The sequence below is a fragment of the Bufo bufo genome, chromosome 6 (assembly GCF_905171765.1).
Source record: "Bufo bufo chromosome 6, aBufBuf1.1, whole genome shotgun sequence".
In the NCBI taxonomy this organism is placed as follows: Eukaryota; Metazoa; Chordata; class Amphibia; order Anura; family Bufonidae; genus Bufo; species Bufo bufo.
In genome coordinates, this window is record NC_053394.1 from 390688847 (window position 1) to 390700892 (window position 12046).

The window sequence follows — 12046 nt, forward strand, 5'->3', positions numbered from 1 at the left end:
TTATGCACTCCTTGTAGATGGGAAATAATAAATACCACTTTAGTTCAAAAAGGATGATGCACAGTTTCAGGAATCCTCTGCAAGACGTGGGATCTCCATTGTAGTGAGAAGATGGAGACAAATGTGGACCAGCATTAGGATAAGCAGTAATAGTGACAGGAGTATTGGCAGATGAGACCATAGGAGTCTGCGGAGGTTGAATAGTCGCAGAAAAGGAATCCAGATGAGCAGTCACATGCTGAAGATAAGATGTTACTTGCTTTTGAATGGTATGCTGTTGTTGCAGTTCACATAGGACTTTGGCCATGTCAGGTTATGAGTCAGCGGAATCCATGGCCTGAGCGTACTGTTACAACCAGTGGGTGGGACCCGATGGTCAAACCAGAGATATTGTGGATTCTCTGTGTCAACCTAGGGATGGCAGCCACTAACCCCTAGGGTGTTATTCAGCACTCTCCCAGGAGACAAGACAGAACTCAGCAAGAGAGAAACTGAACCACTACCTACAGGATTAGTAAACATGGCTGACAGCTGACTCACTGAGTCAGACAACAGGTAACACTCAAATTGCTCAAGTTGCGGTTAGAACCGCAATTAGTGTGAACTGAGTCCAATAGCAGACACGGTGGTGAGAAGTGGTATTCTGCAGAGAGGACTGGAGTAATGGTAGCAGATGATAATGATGATGGTTGTCAGAGACAGAAGATGAAGCGTGGTCAGAGACAAGCCAGAGAAGCCGGTACCAGGTAGGAGTGCGGTGCAGAGGATCAGACAGGTTCAGGGTCAGACAGGTCCGGTATTCGATGCAGGCAGAGGGCAAACAGAATGGTCAAACAGGCTGGGTCAAACACAGACGATCAGAACAGAACACATTCGCTATTATTGGTAGTTTCTCAATGCTCAGGTAACTTCCTAGGAGAGGAAGCTGCTATTTAAACTTGTAACCCCACCCAGGGGCTGTGCTGGGAGGCAGGAAGCATGCACCCCTGGTATCATAAATGACAGGAAGCTGTGGGCGCGCACCCCTATGGACGCTAGCATGGGATGGAGCACAGAGGCAGCATGGCCGAAGGATTCGTCTGGTAGGCACGCGCCTGACCTATCTGGTGGAGACAGCAACGGGCAGCGAGGCAGGAGATGCTGGGATATGACAGGTGAGACAGAGGGAGGTATGGCAAAAGGCCCAGGCCTAACAACTGTATGAGGTCAGACCAACGGTCCACAGACATAGAAACAGGTGAACATAAAGGGCCCATGTCACACGCACATCTGAGTTCTTATTGCGCCAATAAAAATCCCTGAAGACTGACATTTTAAGTGTGGGTTCAGCGCCGACATTAGTGACGGGGGACTTCAACAGAGTACATAATGAACAGGAGGATAGAAAACGAGGGACCCCCGCCTCTGGTAAAAAGAATGAGAGAACCCAGACGTTACACCCCTTATTGCAGGCCACTGGACTAATTGATACGTGGTGATATCATCACCCAATGGACCGCAAATTTACCCATTTCTCACATGCTCGGGGGTCATGGTCGAGGATTGACTATTTGTTGTCGTCACCGGAGTTATTAACGAGAGTGAAACAGGTGGAGATTTCAGACTTGGTGATTTCCGACCATGCCCCAGTGATCATGGAGATAATGGACAGTGTTCCCAGGGGACAAGACTTTATCTGGAGGGTTCCTCAGCACTTGTCAGCAGACAAGGAATTTATTGATAAATTGAGGGGTTGGTGGTGGGAATTCGCGCAGGACAATGCGGAACATGTGAACAATCAATCTTTGTTTTGGGATACAGCCAAGGCACTATTGAGAGGCCGAATAATGGCCTATACTGTAGGGAAAAAAGGGAAACCAGGAAAAAGTATGAGGAGGCCACTGCGTTGGTGCGGAATGCATATACAAATTTTATACAGAATCCCACAGAATATAACAAAGTGCTCTGGGTAACGGCAAAGCACAACTTTGATTACTGTCTTGAGAGGCAGGAGAGATGGTTTGGAGACTATCAGAGGGCCAAACTATTTTGCCATGGAAACAAGGCGGGTAGGTTGTTAGCCAACTTAACACATCCTTATGCCAGACAAATACATTTTCATCCTCTGAAAGACAAGGCAGGAAAGTTGTGTACACAGCCGAAAGAGATAATTGCGATCTTAGGGGAATTCTTTCAGGCACTGTATACGCGGGATCCTTTTGATAATCAGAGAGCATATGAGCTCCTGGGAAAGGTCAAATTGCCTCAGCTTTCGGCTGAGGTATTAGAGACGCTTAATAGAGACATATCTGAAGAAGAACTGGTAGCAACAAAAAAAAACCTCCCTAACAGCAAAGCACCGGGACCCGATGGGTTTCCCGCAGAGTTTTACAAGGCACTGACACACGAGTTGTCACCGACGCTATCCAACCTATTCAATACTATTATGAAAGGGGGAGGGGGTATACCAGCGTCGAGTAAAGTAGCTTATATTAAAATACTTCCAAAGCCAGGGAAAGATTTGACTCATCCGGGTTCGTATAGGCCGATATCTCTATACAACCAGGACATAAAAATTTTGTCAAAGATCCTAGCTAATAGGCTGACACTTTGTCTACCGAACCTGATAGGCTCCCACCAGGTGGGATTTATGCAAGGTCGATCGGCGGTAACTAACATTAGAAAGGTTTTGGCGGTGTTAGATAAAGGGGGTAATTGAGATAAGGGATGCAATATGGCTTTATTAGCAATCGACGCCGAGAAGGCCTTTGACAATGTTAGTTGGCAATGGCTAGATAAGGTGCTTGACACCGTAAATATCAAAAGGTAACTTCCGTAATTATTTAGGGGCGATATATGAGGATCCTCAGGCGAGGGTATATATACCGGGCTTTTTGTCTCAAACAATTGTACTCAGCAAGGGCACAAGGCAAGGGTGCCCCTTGTCACCCTTACTCTTCAATCTAGCAGTGGAACCCCTGTCCCGGATGTTGATCAATTCTGATACTTTTAAGGGAATTAGGGTAGGTAAAAGGGAGTTGAAGGTGACCTGTTATGCGGATGACATCCTGATATATATGGATTCTCCGGATTTTTACCTAAATAAAGCTTTGGAGACATTGATTTTCTATTAGGGGGGGGGGGGGGGGTTACGGGATATAGAATCAATGTAGGTAAGAGCATGCTTCTACTTCTGGGACAGGGGTCATCTCGGGTTAATCAGAGCCGATATAAGGTAGAGATTCGTAAGGACTACCTGACCTATCTGGGGATAAAAATAGGTTGCACACCTAAATCGGTATATACATTGAATTATCCTCCCCTTTTTTTAAAAATAGAGAGGGAACTGGAAAAATGGAAGGATTTACGTTTGTCGCTGTGCGGGAGGGCACACTTGCTAAAGATGGTCAGCTTCCCAAAGCTGCTGTACCTGTTACAAACGATCCCACTACTACTGAAGCACAAAAGACACTTCACGTGCGCAGAAGGCTTTTAATGCCTTCCTGTGGAAATCGAAAAGGCCTCGTATAGCCTATGCAAAATTAACGATGTTGAGATGGGAGGGGGGGATTGCAAATGCCAAATATTTATCATTACAATTTGGCAGCTCTATTCCGTCATGCAAGGGACTGGACATGGGGGACGGGACACCACTCTGCGATATAGATAGAGCAAGAACTGGCCCTGCCGTGGAGTTTGAGTGCCTTATTGCACACAAAACTGAGGGAAATTCCCACATCCGCCAAACAATCCATCCTCTTGAAAGATACCATCATGGCATGGAAGGCTGTTAGGAAGATTTATGGACTTCCTTTTTATATATCTCCCCAGATGCCGCTGTGGACGCTACCCTCTTTCCCTCAGGGTAGAGAAAACAGACTGTTCCAGGAGTGGAGGAGTAAAGGTGTAACTAGACTGCGAGATAAATTGGATGTCTCTAGGCAGGGTTTGTTATCATGGGAACAGGTGAAGGAGAGATATCGCTTTTCGGATGCACATTATCTTCCCTTTCACCAAATTAAGAGTTACTATAAAGGCACAGGTAGGGACACTGGGGGATGCTGAAAGACTCACATGGTTCGCGGCCATTTTGGGCACGGAAGGTACCTTTCTTTCTTTATCGGAGCTATACCGTAAGATCCATAATACACAGACAATAGGCTTGGTGAAGGGAGCTTTCAAAATATGGGAAAGGGAACTTAATGATAAGAACCTAGCCCAAAAAAATTTAGATGGTCTCGAGTTAGTTAGACAAGCTATGTATAATGAGCAATGGAGAGAGACACAGCTAAGGATAATGCATAGGGGGACTTACGCCTTTAATTTATCATACCGTTATGCCCCAGCTCATTACCTGAGGCACTGCCCTAAATTTGACCTTTCTAAGGCAGGTCTCTTACATGCTTTGTGGGATTGCCCGAGGGTACAACCTCTGTGGCAACGGGCGGTGGAAACCGTTGAAGAGATATGGGATGAAACTCTGGCACTAACACCACAGCAGTGCATCTTCCATTTCATACCGAAAAACCAAGAGGAGGAATTGGGGACGGTGGTATCGATGGGGGGGATACATATCCTACTTATGTCAGTCAAGAAGTCACTCCTACGGCGCTGGTTGCAAACGGAGGCACCGACTTGGGAAGAGGTTATGGGGACTATGAAAAATGTGTTATACCTAGAAAGACTGGAAATAGAACGGGACAAAGAAAGGTTGATAGAGAAATACATCAAGAAATGGAGGGCATTTATTGAGACTAATTTATCAAAAGATGAAATCCGGGAACTTATGGCCCCTTTCAAAGCAACGAAATGGTATCTTGAGTCGCAAATTGCGAACAAACTGGGGAAATTGGCAGGATGAAAAAGTAAGGGGTGAGGGTTATGGTGAAGGGATGGTGTACTGTACTGCACGGGGGAGAAAAGGTCACTTTCGAAGAGGGGATTGGTGTTCACGCTGTTATGATGGAGTTGGGAGGTGGGAAGAGTTTGATTGTTATTGGGGTGGATAAAACTTAAAATTGGAATTGAGAGTTTTGTACAATGATCAAATGGATTAATGTATGTCGATATTATTGAAAGCATTGATATTGTATATTGCTCCATGTGTAATATGTATTCTATGTGCGATGGAATCTCAATTCAATAAAAATAATTTAAAAAAAATAATCCCTTTGAGCGCAAATAAAAACATGACTCCCTTGCACATTGCATAACAAACATAAAACATTATAAAAAAGGATTATCTCGGCAAAGGAGAAGTGCTCACTAACACAGATTTAGACAGATTTGTGAACAATATTTGAGAGTAATGGGTCTTTTGTGTATGTAGAAAATGTTTCAGATCTTTGAGTTCAGCTCATGCAAAATGGGAGCAAAACCGAAAGTGTTGCATTTATATTTTTGTTCAGTGTATATACAGTCAGGTCCATAAATATTGGGACATGGACACAATTCTAACATTTTTGGCTCTATACACCACCACAATGGATTTGAAATTAAACGGACAAGATGTACTTTAACTGCAGACTGTCAGCTTTAATTTGAGGGTATTTACATCCAAATCAGGTGAACGGTGTAGGAATTACAACAGTTTGCATATGTGCCTCCCACTTGTTAAGGGACCAAAAGTAATGGGACAATTGGCTTCTCAGCTGTTCCATGGCCAGGTGCGTGTAATTCCCTCATTATCCCAATTACAATGAGCAGATACAATGTCCAGAGTTCATTTTAAGTGTGCTATTTGCATTTGGAATCTATTGCTGTCAACTCTCAAGATGTGATCCAAAAAGCTGTCACTATCAGTGAAGCAAGCCATCATTAGGCTGAAAAAAACAAAACAAACCCATCAGAGAGATAGCAAAAACATTAGGCGTGGCCAAAACAGCAACACCAAAAGACCCGGAAAAATGGTATTACTTACCGGTAATTTGATTTTACAGAGCCCATGACAGCACCACCGGAGAGAGGAGGATCCGCCCCACAGAGACAGGAAACCTGCAGAATAAAACGGGCGGGCATACTCCTCCTCGTCAGTGAGTTTTCCAAGTATCGGAGGAAGGCCGCCACATGAATTAGACATGCATTTTGTATACAGGGAACATATATTATATATATTTTTTTTTTTTTTTTTTTTATAAAATTATTATTTTTTTTTTTTTTTTTTCTCTGCACACCCGTGTAATAAAGAAGAACCATCAGGGAGGGAAACCCAGGGTGCTGTCATGGGCTCTGTAAAATCAAATTACCGGTAAGTAATACCATTTTTTCCTATCGCCCATGACAGCACCACCGGAGATTTACTAGAGTAATCCATAAGGGTGGGAAGTAGAAAGAAGAACCCCTTTACCAAAGGAAGGATCACCAGAAGAGTTCAAGTCCAACCTATAGTGCCTAAAAAAGGTCAAAGGGGAAGACCAGGTCGCTGCCTCACAAATTTTCTCCATTGGAACAGAAGACCTCTCAGCCCAGGAGGCAGCCACTGCCCTGGTTGAGTGGGCCCTTAGGCCCCCCGGGGGAGACAACCCAGATGAAAGGTAGGATAAGGAGATGGCTGACACGACCCACCGAGATATAGAACTCTTTGAGGCAGCAGAACCTTTGTTTCTCCCTTGAAACTGTAAGAAGAGTGAGGAAGATTTTCGCCAGGAAGAGGTAGAGGACAGATAGGCCAAAAGGGCTCTCTTAACATCCAGACAGTGGAGAGATTCTTCTTCCTCAGAGGAAGGATTTTGACAGAGAGTGGGAAGAACAATCTCCTGAGAGCGGTGGAATTTGGAGGCGACTTTTGGAAGAAAAGCCGGGTCAGGACGGATGATAACTTTGTCCTCTAAAATCAAGGTATACGGAGGGTTGATGGAGATGGCCTGGATCTCCCCAATCCTCCGAGCAGAAGTCAAGGCTATCAGAACGGATAGCTTTAGGGTAAGGTGCTTAATCGAAATAGAATCAATGGGCTCAAAGGGAGGCCCAGACAAAGCTTTTAATACCACCTCTAGACTCCAGGGGGGGGCTTTTGGAACTACCACCAGGGAAGACCTCTCCGCAGCCCTAAAAAACCTGGCAACCCAAGGGCTACCAGCTATGTTCTGATTAAACAGAATCGACAGGGCAGAGACCTGAACTCTCAGGGCACTGACTGATAGACCCATTTCTAAACCTTTCTGGAGAAACTCAAGAATAGGAAGCAAGGGAGCAACCCTAGGTAGGCTCCTTAACTGGATCTGGGCAAAATTTAAGAATTTATGCCAAACTCTGCTATAGATCTTTATAGTAACCTCCTTTTTACTTTTTAGCAGGGTAGAAACCAAGGCATTAGAGAACCCTTCCTTCTCTAATAACCACCTTTCAAAATCCAGGCCGTTAAATGTAGGCTGTCTACAGCTGGATGTCTCACTGGTCCCTGGCTCAGAAGGCCCCGGACCGTCGGAAGCACCCAGGGATCGGCGATAGACATGGTTCGGAGTCCCGTGAACCAGGACCTCCTGGGCCAGAAGGGCGCGATCAGGATTACTGTGGCCCGCTCTTCCCTGATTTTCCGTAAAACTCGGGGAATCAGGGGAAGAGGGGGAAAGGCATAAGCCAGGCGGAAATTCCACTCCTGTGTCAGGGCGTCTATCCCACAGGGGGATCCCGCTCTGCTTAGGGAATAGAACCTGGCCACCTTCTTGTTTGAATACGTGGCAAACAAGTCGATTTCGGGAACTCCCCAGAGATCTACTATCTTCTGGAAAACAATGGGGTCTAGGGACCACTCCCCCTGGGACAGGGTATGGCGGCTCAGAAAATCTGCCTGTTTGTTCTCTACCCCTCTGATGTGGACTGCTGAAATCGAGGTGCATATTCTTTCTGCTAGACTCAGAGTGACGTAGGCTTCCTCCATAAGAGCCCTGCATCTTGTCCCTCCCTGCCTGTTCAAATAGGAGACTACAGTCCTGTTGTCCGAAAGGATCCTTAGGTCCTTCCCTTTTATCTTCGGAAGGGAGGCCCTCATCGCAAGGCCGACTGCCATTAATTCTTTCAGGTTGGAGGACTCTACTTTTTGTAGGGGGTCCCAACGACCCTGGAAGGAGGTTCCTTGAATGTGGGCACCCCACCCCCACGGGCTTGCATCTGTAGTCAGGCACACCAATCTTCCTGTTTTCCACGGGATCCCCTGGACGAGATTTTCCGTATCCAGCCACCATGATAGTTTCTGTAAGGTCTGGACTGAGATCTCCATTTTCGCATTCAAGGACCGGCTTTCCTTCCAAGCAGACAGGATTTCCCACTGTAAGGCTCTGGAGTGCAGCTGAGCCCACCTTACTCCCGGAATACAGGATGTGAGGGAGCCGAGGACCGACATTGCTGTTCTTACTGAAGTAACCGGTCTCCGGGTTAGATCCTGGATCTTGTCCTGGATAACTACTACCTTGCTTGTAGGTAAAAGGGTTTTTTGGAGAGAAGAGTCCAGTATTAGGCCTAAAAAGGTCTGCCTCCTCGATGGACGGGGTCTTGACTTCTCCTCGTTTATTATCCACCCTAACCTGTTCAGGATAACCCGGATCTCTGATACTGCCCAGATGCATGCTTCTTCTGTCTGACCTACAATTAAGAAGTCGTCCAGGTAAGGGACGAAGAGAATGTCCTTTTCCCTTATGTGGGCTGCTACTTCCGCCACTAGTTTTGTAAACACCCTTGGGGCCATGGAAAGGCCAAAGGGTAGAGCCTGGAATTGGAAATGCTCCAGTTGACCTTTCAACTGGATGGCCACCCTTAAAAACCTCTGGTGTTCTATTGAAATGGGGACGTGGTAGTATGCGTCTTTTAAATCGAGAACGGCCATGAAGCACAATGGATAAAGAAGATTGATTGTTGATCGTATTGTTTCCATTTTGAATCTTTTGGGCTGAATGAACTGATTTAATCTTTTCAGATTTATAATGGTCCTGAAAGAACCGTCTGGTTTTTTTACCAAAAAAAGTGGAGAGTAGAATCCTCTGCCTACTTCTTCCTTTAATACTGGGATCAAGACCGATTTCTCTATTAAATTCAGCACTTCTGCCTGTATCACTGATTTCCCTAGGACTGAAGGGGGGACTATGGTTGGAAGGAATCGGGCCGGAGGGGACTGAAGGAATTCCAACTTTAACCCTTGGCTGACTGTATCTAAAACCCACGGACTTAGGGAAATTTTCTTCCACTCCGTTAAGAAGCCCTTCAGCCTGCCCCCAACCGGAATCCTGGCGTCATTGTTGTTCAGGCTTTCTCTTGTCTGCGGAGGACTGGTTAAAGAAAAAATTTCTATTTTTCCTCTGACCTCTGAATCGGTCCTCCCTAGTTCTCCTATCCTGTTCCTGGCTACCCCTAAAGGGACGAAAGGACAGACTAAACCTATTTCTGCTAGAAAAGGATCCTTGAAACCCCGGAAACTTTTTCTTCCTGTCTGCCGCTTTATCTAGCAGGTCGTCCAGACTTGGACCGAAAAGGTATTCCCCTTCACATGGAACACCACAAAGCTTGGATTTAGAAGACATGTCTCCAGACCAGCCCTTCAGCCAAAGAGATCTCCGTGCAGAATTTGACAAAGCCGCTGATCTGGCCGCCAATCTAACTGAGTCGGCTGAGGCATCTGCCAGAAAGTCTGCTGCCTTCCTAATTGTAGGGAGGGAGGCTAATATCTCTTCACGGGGGCATTTATTTTTTAATTGGGATTCAAGCTCATCCAACCATACAATAAGAGACCGGGCCGTGCAGGTGGAGGCTATACTAGGCCTAAAGGAAGAGGTAGATGCCTCCCAGGCCCCTTTCAGAAAGGCATCCGCCTTTTTATCCAGCGGGTCTTTCAAGATTCCCGTGTCGTCAAATGGTAGGGCCGTTTTCCTGGAAACTTTGGATATAGCCACATCTATCCTAGGTGCCTTATCCCAAGACGCAGAATCTTCCTCTTTAAAAGGATATTTACGCTTGAGACTCCTGGAAATAAATACCCTCCTATTGGGTTTTTTCCATTCTCCTTTAATCAGAGCTGATACATTCCTATGCACTGGAAAGGTACCATGCTGCCGGGACTCCAACCCCCCGAACATAATATCCTGAACTGAGCGGGGCTCCCGAATTTCTTCTATGCCCATAGTCGAGCGAATAGCCTTAAGGAGTTTCTCGGTGTCCTCAACCGGAAAACAGGGTCTCCCCCCTATTTCTTCTTCCCCTGACGAGTCCTGTGACGAGATATCAGAAGGACCACATACTGAAGAAGGGATCTCACCCTCGTCTGACGATGGGGGTTCTCTGGAAGGTGCTCTGGTTTTAGGTTTCTGCCATTTCTGGGCTACCTGGGATGCATTAATCTCAGAGCGCACCAACGTCTGCAAACACTTATAAAATGAGGGAGACTCTTCAGCCACCGTCCTATCTATACAGGGCTGGCACATCTTCTTATCCCTGGGAAATGAATTACACAGGTTTGCAGGTCAAAATGTAATTACCCAGTGATACTCCGTCTAAGCTATAACAACAGTTATGTTTAGACATTTTCCATCTTACCATTCAGATGGCAAGCCCTTGCTGCATAACGCACATTCTTTATTCTTCTTCTTTGCCCCCACTTTCTTGGGCTTAGCTGGGGCAGGAACTGTGGGATCCTCAGATCGCTTCTGAAGGCTTTCATCCTCCATGCTCTAGCCGGAAAAGACGCCGGGCCGACAACTCGTGCACCTCTCATAGGCGCCTGCAGATGACGTCACAGCCGGCGTCATGTGACTTTAGGAGCGCTCCACGGCCTACTCACAGCCGGAGCCGCTCCTCTTCCTCCCCCTGGTGGTCAGCGTTCTTCCTCCGGCGCCACACATGCCGCCGTCTCCCCGCACACTGCCGCCCCCTCCGGAGCTCAGATGTGCCTCTGCTGCAGCTTCCAGGATCGCAGGTAAGTGGGGGACCCACCGGAGGGAAGGATCCAGCATGTCGCTCTGCAGGCTTCCCATCAGAGACAGGAAACCACACTGACGAGGAGGAGTATGTCCGCCCGTTTTATTCTGCAGGTTTCCTGTCTCTGTGGGGCGGATCCTCCTCTCTCCGGTGGTGCTGTCATGGGCGATAGGAAAAACAACTGTGGTGGGTGACCAAATAATTCTTTCCCTGGTGAAGGAAACACCCTTCACAACAGTTGGCCAGATCAAGAACACTCTCCAGGAGGTAGGTGTATGTGTGTCAAAGTCAACAATCAAGAGAAGACTTCACCAGAGTGAATACAGAAGGTTCACCACAAGATGTAAACCATTGGTAAGCCTCAAAAACAGGTAGGCCAGATTAGAGTTTGCCAAATGACATCTAAAAAAGCCTTCACAGTTCTGGAACAACATTCTATGGACAGATGAGACCAAGATCAACTTGTACCAGAGTGATGGGAAGAGAAGAGTATGGAGAAGGAAAGGAACTGCTCATGATCTTAAGCATACCACCTCATCAGTGAAGCATGGTGGTGGTAGTGTCACGGCGTGGGCATGTATGGCTGCCAATGGAACTGGTTCTCTTGCATTTATTGATCATGTGACTGCTGACAAAAGCAACAGGATGAATTCTGAAGTGTTTCGGGCAATATTATCTGCTCATATTCAGTCAAATGCTTCAGAACTCATTGGATGGCGCTTCACAGTGCAGATGGACAATGACCCAAAGCATGCTGCAAAAGCAACCAAAGAGTTTTTTAAGGGAAAGAAGTGGAATGTTATGCAATGGCCAAGTCAATCACCTGACCTGAATCCGATTGAGCATGCATTTCACTTGCTGAAGGCAAAACTGAAGGGAAAATTCCCCAAGAACAAGCAGGAACTGAAGACAGTTGCAGTAGAGGCCTGGCAACATCTTGTTTGTTTCATTTCAAATCCATTGTGGTGGTGTATGGAGCCAAAAATGTTAGAATTGTGTCGATGTCCCAATATTAATGGACCTGACTGTATATATACAGTATCTCACAAAAGTGAGTCCACCTTTCACATTTTTGTAAATATTTTATTCTCTTTTCATGGGACAACCCTGAAGATCTGACACTTTGATACAATGTAAAGTAGTCAGTGTACGGCTTGTATAATGG

The 12046-nt window shown here is 46.2% G+C and overlaps 1 pseudogene; it reads left to right on the forward strand.

The window, feature by feature from the left end:
* Positions 1-12046, forward strand: part of LOC121003523 — a 791128-nt pseudogene that overhangs the window by 548236 nt on the left and 230846 nt on the right.